Here is a 13,784-nt window from a genome sequence, read left to right as displayed (position 1 = left end):
GTTATGCTTTTGCCTCAAGATTGGATACCCCTCCCTAGACCAATGTAGACCTCACAAGCTACCCCCACTCAAACCTGTGATCATCTATTTAATACACGGTTTGCCACATCACCTGTTGAGCATCAATAACCCCTCCTTAGTACTAGGTTCATGGAACTAGTGATCATAGTGAACAAACATCTTTCATTCCTAAGCTAGCACCAGAACCTTGATGCCATAGGAAGGATATTTCTAAGGATATACGAATTGTAGACAATGATTTGAGGTGACTATAATAGGTGTCTTGAGGATGTATCTAACCCCCTTTGGTGGATTACGCGAATTTTCACTGTGATAGGTGACTTGGTGTAACAAGTTGATAAAGTAGAATAACCGACATATCCCTGGAGTAAATTGGATTTAGTAGGACAATAGTGATCACAAGTCAAAATTGTTTGTGGTATGACAGCTTGATTCTGACAAGTAGTGGTCATGAATATATTATGTTATAGCAGCAACTTGAAGGAACAAGTAAAAATTCTCGTCGGACATGAGATTTGGAATTAAATAGGTGATCCTAGTAGAATTTTGGTGTTAAGTAAGACTACCTGGTTCGGAGTAATTTGGATTTGTTCCGATGATCATTGATCTTGATACCATATTTCTCGGTGGATGATAAGTAGAAGTAATTGGATGATGTGAGGGATGATTTAAAAATCTATATGAGCTTGACCTTGGAGTTTTACTTGGTCATGATGTTGGAAGGTGGTGGACATACCGTGATAATAGTCCTTCAATGATTTGTGGATTATAGGAACTCTAGGAAACTATGTAGAACTCCATCAACATTGGATTTGTAGGAGTAGTGGATCATGTAATGATTGATGGCATTTAAGGACCACTTGATTGGATTCACAGGAAGGAAACAAGATCTTGAATTGGTATATTATGTGTTTCCTTAGTATAGAAATGCAGTGCCTTAGACCTTGGATAATTTAGCTGAGCACTTGGATTTGTAGTGTCATAATCAAGCTTAGCGACTTGTATGCTTCCCGATGATTTTTACATAGGGATATATATGAGTTAGCTATAGTATACGCATGAGAATATGGGTTAGTCCTTCTCTCAAAGCCATGGAGATATGTATAGCATGAGTGATGTTGGAATTGACTTATGTATACTCTCATGATATAGGATGGTTTTTTTTGGAGAAATAGGAAGGAGTATTGGCATCCAAGAACTATGCTCAAGGATAAGATGATAGGCGTTCACTCACATCCTAAGCTCCTTGTAACCCTGAAGCTTTGCCAAGTCTGGTCAGATTATGACCATATGTCTTGGCTCTAATTCATTAGTATATGGCCAATACTCCACCTCGACCACCCAAATCATGTCCATGAGGAAGGCGGACATGAAGAACTAGATTATGTTGAACCATAACCCCTCGACAAGTGACCATCCGGAACAAGTGCTCGCCCCTCTCACATATCCCATGAAAAATGCGCTTCTGTGATGCTTGGATAAATATGTTGTTGTCCTGATGGATGACATACTTATTTACCCCATAAGAGAAGGAACACTTTAGTCCTATTTGGATAAGCCCCAAAAGCACCAATTTCCATTCTTCTCAAGTGTAAGGTTTTACCTTGAAGAAGTGGACTCCTCGAAGCACCCTCCAAGAAGTAGAAGACAATCTTACCCAAGCAAGATGAAGGACTACTATGGTTCGGAAACCACGACAATGAGGATGAAGCAAGAGAAGTCAATTAGCAATCGTGTGTCAGCTACATCCGCCACACTATGTCAAGAAGCATTGATGTTCAAGCACGATGAAGCCTTTGGACATTGATACTTGTGATCTGCGTTGGGTTTTCCGTGAAGAGGAACGGGTTATCGCAACATAATGTGGGTAAGTATTTCCTTCGGTTATGAAACGAAGGTTTATCAAACTAATAGGAATATCAACCACAACCTTCTTCAGCGGCCGCACACAAAAGAACAAACAACTTGCACCCAACACTGGCAAGAGGGTTGTCAATCCTCTTGTCTTATTATTTGAAAGCAAGTGAGGTGTGTCGATAATCATAGATAGGAAGATAAAATAAAAACAATTAAATGGTAGCAAGGTAATCAATGTTTTATGAATATGTTGTGAATAGACCCGGGGGCCATAGCTTTCCCTAATGGCATCTCTCATGAAATATAACATACGATGGGTAAACAAATTACTGTTGGGCAATTGACAGAAAAGTGGATAGTTACGCGATATTCACGACAATGATCATGTGTATATAGGCATCACATCCATAAAAAATAGTCTGACTCCTCCCTGCACCTATTACTATTAGTCCACTCATCGCGCGCTATCAAGCATGCATCTAGAGTATTAAGTAAAAGAGAGTAATGCATGGAGAACAATGACATGATGTAGACAAAGTAAACTCTAGAAATATGAATAAACCACGTCATTTTATCCTGAGTAGCAACAACACAAATATGCATCTTGCTCCTTCTGTCAGTGGGATATAGAAATACGCTAGGTTGAACCTGCCACAACACAAATCGCTCACCAAAGAAATATTGATCTAGTTGGCCAAACTATTTTGATAGATCAAAGAGAATTATGAAGCTATCATAATCATGCACATAAGAATCATATAATTATTCAGAGGGGACTCAAATATTTATCATGAATAATATGAACATAAACCCATAATTCTTTAGATGCCAACAAACACACCGCACAAAAGGAATTACATCATATGGATCAAAGCAAAAATGCGATGATAATTGTATTGAAGATCAAAGAGAGATATATTTCCATCTAGGTACTGATATGGACCCGTAGGTCTGTGGTGACTACTCACACATCATCGCGAGGGTAGCAAGGTTGATGAAGAGGCCCTCCTTGATTGACCCCATCTGACAGGGTGCTGGAACATAGCTCCAGATGGCCTCCCATCGAAACAGAGACTTGTGCCTACGTAAAAAGTGTTTCGGGACTCCCCCTGATGTTTTTAGGGTAGATGAGAATTTATAAGCCAAAGAATGGAGTCCATAGGGCAACGAGGGAGGCACAAGCCATCAGGGCGCGACACCCAGGCTGCACCATGTTGGCTTGTGGGACCCTCGTAAGGCCTCCAGGCTTCCTCTGATGCTCGTTGGTTTTATTTTGGTCAAAAAAAAGTTTCAGGGCAATTGGATTTCGTTTGATATGGAAAACCTGAAAATGAAAAACATGCTTAAAACAACAGCTCGCACTAGGCACTGGGTCAATAGGTTAGTGCTGAACAATAATATAAATTGGTAAATAAATACCCCAAAAGTATTCTAGAATGATAATATATTAGCACGGAACAATCACAAAATATAGATAAGTTGGAGACATATCAAGCGTCCCCAAGCTTAATTCCTGCTCGTCCTCGAGTAGGTAAATGATAAAAACAGAATTTTTGATGTGACATGCTATCCATGATGTAACCTTATGCATGCATGCTCATTGAGAAATGATTAATTAACAAATATAAACACAACAATACTTATAGGTATAAGGAGCAAATCATTATTTTTTCAAAGTATATGATCCTCAAAGATTGTTTTACCCTTTATCCATATTTATTATATTAGCAAGGCATGGATCCATCTTCACCACATTAATACAAATTTGAAGCACCACAGTGTCCAAGTCACGCAATTGGATCGTACTTTTCAATATGCATCAACTTTTTATCCTTCATGCAATACATGAGACTGAACCATTGGACATAGCATAAAGGTGGAATAGAATACAGTGGTAGATTTCATAGGGGTAAAAGTGGAGAAGATAGTCTCACATCGACTAGGCGTACCAACGAGCTATGGAGATGCCCGTCAATAGATATCGATGCAAGGAGTAGGGATTGCCATGCAAATGATGCAAATGAGCTATAAGTATATGAAAGTTCCACTGAAGCTATGTGGGGTCTGCATCCAGCTTGCTTGCTCATGAAGACCTCGTGCATTTGAGGAAGCCCGTCATCGGAATATACAAGCCAAGTTTATGAAAAAGTGATTCCCACTAGCATATGAATGATATAACATGAGACTCTCTATATGAAGAATAAGGTGCCACTTTGAGGCACAAGTGTGGTAAAGGATAGTAGCAAAGTCCCGTCTCTATTTTTCTCTCATTATTTTTTTATACTATGGTGGGCTCATTTGCCCCCCATTTTTATTTCCTTACCGAGACAATGCTCTAATAATGGTGATCATGACACCTTTATTTACTTACAACTCAATATGAAAACTGATAGGACGATATGACTATGAATGAATGCCTCTAGCAGTGTACCAGGATGCGCAAAGATCTAGCATGACATGTATAAAAATATGATGAACGGTGGCTTTGCCACAAATACTATGTGAGCTCTATATGATCATGCAAAGCATTATGATGATGAACAAACTAGTCATGTGGAGTGACAATGGCATTTGCATGGAAATATATCTCGGAATGGCTATGGAAATGCCATGATAGGTAGGTATGGTGTCTGTTTTGAGGAGGTTATAAAAGGTTTATGTGCAATAGAGCGTGTCATGTCACGGGGTTTGGATGCACCGACGAAAGTTACACTGATCCTCAAGGTGAGAATGGGCGATGCACGGTACCGAAGAGGCTAGTAAATATGAGGAGGTGAGATTGCGTATGTCCATGGTGTCACATTAGTCAAGAAGAACTCATATACTTGTTGCAAAGTTTATTAGTTTTATAACAAATCAAAGTACTATTTGCATGCCCCGAGGGAGAGGTTGGTAGGAATTAACCATCGCACAACTCCAACTCAAAACAACAATAGGATTTCAACGAGGAATAGAAATGCTCACACATCATCACCATGTCCTTTTATTTTTTTAGATGAACAAAAAGTTTAACATCTCTTAATATTGCCACCTTTCTTAATTAATAGTAATGCACTCACACTTTTTCATATCACCGCATCAATATCATTAACCCACAATTTCTCTATATGTGCTACATGATGGTTTTCATTATCACTCATTGGATACTCATTATTTTTAATCTAGTCTTATGATCCATGCAAAATACCGTCACTATTTTTCCAGCTCTCAAAAAATATAAGTGGATAACAAGAGCATAATATTTCTATAAAATCTACATGCCATCATGCTCAAACAAGTATAACTAAAGTACTAGGGCAACTGCTAAGCTCAAAAGATATAAGTGAAGCACATAGAGTATTCTAACAATTTGTGATGATGTGGTCTGTTTCTAAAATAGGTGTGTACAAAAAACATTGATTGTGTCAAACTGAAAGTAAAATCAAATAAAAGCAAACGACGCTCCAAGCAAAACTCATATCATGTGATGAATAAAAATATAGATCCAAGTAACATACCGATTGATTGAGACAAAAAGAGGGGATGCCTTCCGGGGCATCCCCAAGCTTAGACGCTTGAGTCTTCTTAGAATATGACCTTGGGGTGCCTTGGGAATCCCCAAGCTTAGGATTTTGCTGCTCCTCACTCCTCTGTCCACCGGGACAATACCAAAAACTTGAAAACTTCAATCACATAAAACTCAACAAAAATCGTGAGATGTGTTAGTATAAGCAACATATAAAATACTTTCAAGTGCTGTTATAAGTTGATTCTTATATTATTTTAACATAGGGTACTGTATACTAACTCTTGCATGGCTTATAACCCCCGATACAATCCATAGCATCATCAAAACAAGCAAACTACGCATGCAAAAACAGAATCTAATTGAAACATAACAGTATATAGTAATATGTAATGAACCTATACTTATATAACTCCAAATTTATTGAAACATTTGTACGACCTAAGGAATCTAGATGGAAATATTGTGTAAAAAATTCAGCTTAAAAATATGTTCCAATACAATCAGAGAAATTCTACACTGGATGTGAAAGTTTCTATTTTTGCATCGTATCAATTCTACTCATCATGCAAATCATGACAAAGGCTTTACTTGGCACAAACACTAATTAAAACATAAAACAAATTCATTACATATGCAATAATCATGTTATCACAAAATAACAGAAACTAAAAATCAAGAATAGAGATAACTATTGGGTTGCTTCCCAACAAGCGCTATTGTTTTACACCCCTAGCTAGGCATATTGCATAGTTTCAAGTGTTGTCGTCTTTGTCATCAAGCTCCTTAATAATACAACCATGGATAGTAGGAACAAGAGGAGGCTTGATAATATTATCCTTTATCATGTCTATGAAGTAGGACTGAACACTAATCATTTTGAGTTTTTTGTTTCTTTTGGTAGGAGGTGTACTAATGCTCTTAGGAACATATATGAACTTGGGACTTCCGTCTTGAGAAGTACTAGCATTAGTTTTAGATGGTGTAAAGGCAGAACCTACTTTGTCAATCACCTCCTGTATTTTATCAATTCTCCTCAAACCTTGTTCTAAACTCTCATCAATAATGGTGTCCTTTTCCTTTAAGGTTTTCAAAGTCATTCCTACATGTGACCCAAGTTGAGTGATATGATTATGCAATTTTTTATGTAACTCCTCAATTGGTTCGTGAGTAACCATTTTCCTTTCAATAGCACCAAGTATTTGCATAACATGTTACAAGGTTGAATTGGTTTCATTAATGATAATGGTGGTGTTCCAACAAGATTTTCAATGGCATTATAGGCATCCAAAGTGTGACACATTAGGAAATTCCCACCGGTAATGGTGTCAAGGACAAACCTATACCAAGTTGTCATACCAACATAAAAATTATGGAGCAAGGTAGTAGTGGATAGATTATTAGTTGCTTTATTTTGAGCGTAGAAAATCCTATACCAAGCATCTTACAAACTTTCTCCTCCCCTTTTTTTAAAATTGACAACATCACTACTCGGAGTAACACGAAGAAAGGAAGAACTAGCCATGACTTCAGACAAAAAGACTAGTGACAAGCGAAGATATATATTTTTGTATTTTTATTTTTTATGATACAAACTAAATATACCAGAAAATAAAAGAGGAAAAAGTGAATGAAATTTTGTGTGGAGTTACTTGGTGATGATATTCCTTGAAGAGGAATGAGTTATCGCAACATAATGTGGGTAAGTATTTACCCCAGTTATGAAACCAAGGTTTATCGAACCAATAGGGATATCAACTACAACCGTCTTTAGCGGCTGCACACAAAAGAACAAAGAACTTGCACCCAACGTGGGCAAAAGGGTTGTCAATCCTCTTGTCTTATTATTTGCAAGCAAGTGAGGTGTGTAGATAATTGTAGATAGCAATATAAAATAAAAACAAGTAAATGATAGAAAGGTAATGAATGTTTTATCAATATGTTGTGAATAAACCCGAGGCCATAGCTGAAGTCTTGTTTTGGTCACCAGAAAAGTTTTGGGCTCATCGATAGTGTACCGGGAGTGCCAGGAGGGTACCGTGGGACTACCGGGAGGGGTGTGACGACCCAAAGGCTTCATGGGCTGTGAGAGTAGGTATACTAGCCCCTAGTGGGATGGCCAAAGGCTCCCCTAAGGGCCCATGCGGCTGGAGTGGAGGAATAAGGCAAAAAGACCAAAGGTGGAAAGAGTTTCCAAGTGGGAATGAAGGAGTCCTAATCCTACTAGGATTGGAGGAGGACTCCTCCTCTTCTCCCCACTTTGGCCGACCCAAAGGGGCAAACCCTAGGGCACAGCCTCCTCCCTCCCCCTCCTATATATACTAGAGGTATTGAGGGTTTTTGGACACATAGAAATCAACCACAACTACCTCTCTCTCCCTGTAGATCTGTTTCTCCTCTAGTCTAATTCGGCGGTGCTTAGGCGAAGCCCTGCTGGATTAGTTTACCACCACCACCACCACGCCGCCGTGCTGGAGAACTCATCTATCTCTCTTCCCCTCTTGCCGGATCAAGAAGGCGGTGATCGTCATCGAGCTGTACGTGTGCTGAACGCGGAGGTGCCGTCTGTTCGACACTAGATCGGATGGATCGTGATGGGATCGTGGGACAAATCGTGATGAGATCGTGGGACAGGCTGCAATTTGAATCGCGAAGATGTTCCACTACATCAACCGTGTTATATACGCTTCCGCTTAGTGATCTACAAGGGTATGTAGATTCACTGTCCCCTCTCGTAGATGATAATCACGATGGATAGGTATTGCGTGTGCGTCGGAAATTTTTTGTTTCCCATGCAACGTTCCCCAACACTCTTAACCTATAAGTCTTCAATACACCAAAATCACCAAGGGACACTAGATGCACTTACAATCTCCCCCTTTTTGGTGATTGATGACAAATAGGTTAAGTTTTCAACGGGGATAAATATATGAAGTGTAAGTACAGAGTCTGAGGAATTTGATTGCAAGATATAGAGAAACTACCCCTGAAGATGTGCGTTTTTGAAGAATTTGCTTTGGACTGCAAATGCACATTGTAGGTTTATACCATGGAGATATCCCCATATATCTTGTAATCCATGCGTGCATTTAACATATATCATGAGGAAATTGAAATGCATGATTGAATGGATCGATATGGTTGACTAGAGGGGGGGGGGTTTAATAGGCAACTCACAAATTTTAATCTTTTCTTTTAAGTTTAGCAACAAATAGGTTGTCTAGACATGCAAATAAGTGAGCAACCTATATGATTCTAATCAACAACAATAGTAGGCTAGAAGTAAATACATGTAAAGGTAAGAAATAACCACAAGTGGAACCGATGAAGACGAGGATGTGTTTCCAAAGTTCCTTTCCTTTGTGGGGAAGTACATCTCCATTGGAGCGGTGCGGAGGCACAATGCCCCCCAAGATGCCACTAAGGTCACCGTGTTCTCCTCATGCCCTCACACGATGCGAGGTGCCATGATTCCACTAAGTGATGCCCTTGAAGGCTGTGACCAAATCTTTACAAACAAGGTTGGGGCAAGTTCCACAACTTAATTGGAGGCTCCCAACGAGACCAACAAGCTTCACCACAATGGAATATTGGTTCGAGGTGACCTATTCCGTCTAGGGTGCTCAAACACCCAAGAGTAACAAGATCCACAAGGGATTAGTGAGGGGGAATCAAATATCTCTTGGTGGCTCCTCCAAACCCTAGAAAATCAACAAGAATTGTTGGCTAGGGAAGGAGATCGGGCAAGAGTGAGCTTGGGGGAAACAATGGAGCTTTGGGGAAAAAAGGTGAGTCTCCACAGGGGTAGAAGACCCACTTATATAGTGGAGGAGAAATCTTACCATTTTCTTCCCATAAATCGTGCACAAGTGGTAGTCCCGCTCGGAGGAGCGGTACTTCCGCTTGCACGGTAGAAACAGGTCGGGCAGTCAACACACAGGGACAGGGAGGAGCAGAAGTTCCGCTGGAGCCGTACTACCGCTCCAACCAGCAGTACTACCGCCACTCAGAAAACAGGGGAGGTAGAGCGGAAGTACCGCTCACGGTGGTACTTCCGCTCAAAAAATAATTGCTAAGAAGAATCAAAAAATGGGAAACCTAAGCGGAAGTGAGGCCGGAAGTAGGGAGTGGTACTTCCGCCCAAGCGGTAGTACTGCTCAACTCCGAGCGGTACTTCCGCTTACCAAGGAAAGAGTGGACAACTCCAAAGTGCCTAGGAGGAAAGGTGGTGACGAAAGTGTACGTGAGAGAAGGATAACCGTCTTCTCGTTTAACATCCGAGGGGAAGGATAACCGTCTCGTGCCACCTGATAACCTCTAAAATCTCAAAGCACACGATTAGCCCGCAAAGCTGTTGTCATCAACTAGCAAAAGTACCTAGGGAATATTATGCTCTTATAATCTCCCCCTTTTTGGTGGGTTGATGACAACACCGGATTTGCCACAAGAACGTAAGACAAAGGTTAGGAAAACTCAATACCTACAAAATATTTACGGAATCCCCCAAGATGTGTGCTCTATTTGAGTGTGCTTTGGAATGCAAAGAGAACACACTAGGATCAACACCCCCCTATATTTTACACATAAGGCTTGCGTGAACAGAAGAAGAGTAAAACAAGCAAGCAAGTATATGAGACACGGGATATCACAACATAAAGGTAGTAGACATAATAGGATAGACGGGGTAGTATATGTCTTACACCATATATAAGGCCACACGAGTCTTGGACAAACATAAACTAAAGCAAGCAATAAACGAGTTCACGAGATAGAGAAAACACATGCAAATAAGCCTACTTGTGACTCAGCAAGGCAAATCCATCTCAAACTAAGATACTTTCTCCCCCTTTGGCATTGAGACAACAAAAAGGGAGACATGATAAGCTCAGTACTCCTCGTCATCATAGCCCTCAGACTCATCTGTAGCAGCAAACACCTCCTCAGCATACACCCCTTCCTCAGACTCCGTCCACTAACACTTGGCCTTCTTCCAGTCCTCCTCATCAGTGAGATTGTCCTCTGATCCGCTCTAGACATCAAGGTCAAGCTTCCTCATAATCAGTTTGTCATGACTGTGAGCCTTCTTTGTGTCAACATGTGCCATGTACCGACCCTTCACCTGGAAGCAGAAAATAGCCTTCATCTTCTTCCTGAGCTTGGAGGCCCAATATGATTCAGTCTCTGGTCTGGCCACAAACCCGTAATCGAGCTTAGGCTCGTCATCCGAGTCAGCAGGAGCAATCTCCTAAGCGGTAGGTGGAATGCCCCCGTTTTCCTTCACACTTAGCTTGAGCACACCATGATGTACCATGTGATCAGTCACCAAGAGCTCAGAAGTAAAGGTCACATCCCAAGTGTCCTCATTCAGCTTGAATACAGAGCATAGATGGGCACTTTGTTCTTAGCAAGCACTGCAGGCCTCAACTCCATCCACGTGATGTAGGAAACATCCAAGGTGCATTGACGGTCTCGCTCCTTCATGCAGAAAAGAAGAAGGTTCACAAGATAGGAATGCACCTAGTCCTTGTTTCCAACCCGAGGAAACAAAGTGTTGCGGAAAATCCTGTGCATGATGTCTAGAAAAGGAATGAGTTCGGTGCGGTCAACCTTGGCAATCTTCACAGTCCTCGAGTAAGGAATGGGCTTTGACTTGTGAATAGCAGAAACAACCTCATTGTGAGGCCTCAGGCCAATAAGCTCAGCCAGACCATGGCTAGGATAGCCTAGAGAGTCCATAAAAGTCTTCCAATTGAAGTGCAACACACGCCCACTAGCCATCCAGGTCATGCGCCTTTCTTCATCATTTTGGTGGAAGTTAACAGTGGCATAGAATTGGGCCACGATATCACAGTCAAAGTCCTTCTGAAAGATAATGATAGGACCAAGACCCCACTTTTGGTAGAGATCATGAGCTTCGGCAAAATAAGCAGAATGATGATTAGAGGTCATGTGCCCAATGTCAATGCTCTTGACGTCCACAAAGATATTGGTCCTTTTCTTGATGGTCTTGGAGTAAATGACAGAATGAGTCTTGCTCCAGAACGGACACCCAACAAGAGCTTCATCCCGAGGCAGACAATAGGGATCCTTCATGCGAAGCACAACAAACTCTTCTTGGGTCACATCTTGGGGCTCTTTGGGGCCCTTCTTCTTGTTGATAGTCCTCCTCACGGGCTGCTTTTGTGGTTGAGCACTGGAACCAGCTGTTGCCTCCTCAGACGCGCGTGGGCGCTTGGAGCCACGCGGAGGGTTCATGCGACGAGTCATAGAACTAGAGACATCAGCACCTGGAACTCACAAGAAGAATGGCAAGAAAGACATGTGTAAGAAGACTGCACTAGTCAAATAGGAAACGAAAACAAATATAAGCAGATGCAGAGAATGAGTGCATGTGACATGGTGGTAGTACCTCTATGTAGGAGCGGTACTTCCTCCGTAGCATTAGTACCGGTCATGCACGGGCAGTAGTACCGCCCTGGGAGCAGATAACAGCAGCAGCCATGGGGACGGTAGTGCTGGAGCCCTATCTCCCAATTCTCTGATGTAAGGTTTTCTGACCATATACAAGTGTTGTCACTTGATGACTGGATCATATCATTGGGAGAATGATGTGATGGACAAGACCCAAACTATAAATGTAGCATGTGATCGTGTCATTTTGTTGCTATTGTTTTCTGCATGTCAAGTATTCATTCCTATGACCATGAGATCATGTAACTCACTGACACCAGAGGAATACCTTGTGTGTATCAAACGTCGCAACGTTACTGGGTGACTATAAAAGTGCTCTACAGGTATCTTCAAAGGTGTCCGTTGAGTTAGCATGGATCAATACTAGGATTTGTCACTGTGTGACGGAGAGGTATCTCGGGGCCCACTCGGTAATACAACATCACATATAAGCCTTGCAAGCAATGTGACTAAAGTGTTAGTGACGTGATCTTGTATGATGGAACGAGTAAAGAGACTTGCCGATAACGAGATTGAAATAGGTATAGGGATATCGATGATCAAATCTCGGGCAAGTAACATACCGAAGGACAAAGGGAATGGTATACGGGATTATATGAATCCTTAGCACAGAGGTTCAACCGATAAGATCTTTGTAGAATATGTAGGATCCAATATGAACATCCAGGTCCCGCTATTGGATATTGACCGGGGAGTGTCTCAGGTCATGTGTGCATAGTTCTCGAACCCGCAGGGTCTGCACACTTAAGGTTCGGTGACGTTTCGGTATAGTTGAGTTATAGGTGCTGGTGACAGAAGTTTTGTTCGGAGTCCTGGATAATATCACGAACGTCATGAGGGTTTCTGGAATGGTCCGGAAACGAATATTGATATATAGGATTGTTTCATTTGGCTTCCGGAAAGATTTCAGGCATTGCCAGCAGTGTACCAGGAATGACGAATGGGTTCCGGGTTTTTACCGGGAGGGGCCACCCACCCGGGAGAAGACATAATGGGCACATAGGTGGCGCACCAGCCCTTGGTGGGCTGGTGAGGCCAGCCCAATAGGGCTATTTCGACCAAGATAAAAAATCAAAGGAGAAAAAAAGAGGAGGTGGGAAGGAAGGAAGGGACTCCTCCCTCCAAATTGACTTGGAGGAGGATCCCTCCTCCCTCTCGACCGACGCCCTAGGGGCAAGCCCCACCCCTTGGCTCCTCCTATATATACTTGAGGTTTAGGGCTTTTTGAGACACAACTTTGCCATGTGCAACCCTAAACCTCTACTTCGTAGTTCTTCCTCTAGATTAGTTTTCTACGGAGCCGTGCAGGAATAGATCATCACCATCACCGGCGCGCTGTCATGCTGCCCGAGAACTCATCTACTTCCCCGTCTTCTTGCTGGATCAATAAGGTGGAGATCGTCATCGAGCTGTACGTGTGCTGAACGCGGAGGTGGCGTCCGTTCGGTGCTAGATCGGGACGGATCATGGGACGACGGTGATTTGAATCACGAAGCTGTACCACTGCATCAACCGCGTTTCTTAACGCTTCCCGCTTAGCGATCTACAAGGGTATGTGGATCCGATCTCCCTCTCGTAGATGAACATCACCATGATAGGTCTTCGTGTGCGTACAATTTTTTTTGTTTCCCGTGCAACGTTCCCCAACAGTGGCATCATGAGATAGGTTCATGCGTAGATATAATCTCGAGTAGAACACAAAAGTTTTTGCAGGCGTTGATGTTCGATTTGCTGCCCTCCTTAGTCTTTTTTTCGATTTGGCGGTATTGTTGGATTGAAGCGGCCTGGACCAACCTTACTCGTACGCTTACGAGAGACCGGTTTCATCAACTAACATGCAACTTGTTGCATAAAGATGACTGGCGGGTGTCTGTTTTTCAACTTTAGTTGAATCGGATTTGACCGAGGCGGTCCTTGGAGAGAGGTTAAA

The sequence above is a fragment of the Hordeum vulgare genome, chromosome 7H, assembly GCF_904849725.1.
Source record: "Hordeum vulgare subsp. vulgare chromosome 7H, MorexV3_pseudomolecules_assembly, whole genome shotgun sequence".
Lineage (NCBI taxonomy): Eukaryota > Viridiplantae > Streptophyta > Magnoliopsida > Poales > Poaceae > Hordeum > Hordeum vulgare.
This window is presented reverse-complemented; position numbering follows the sequence as displayed.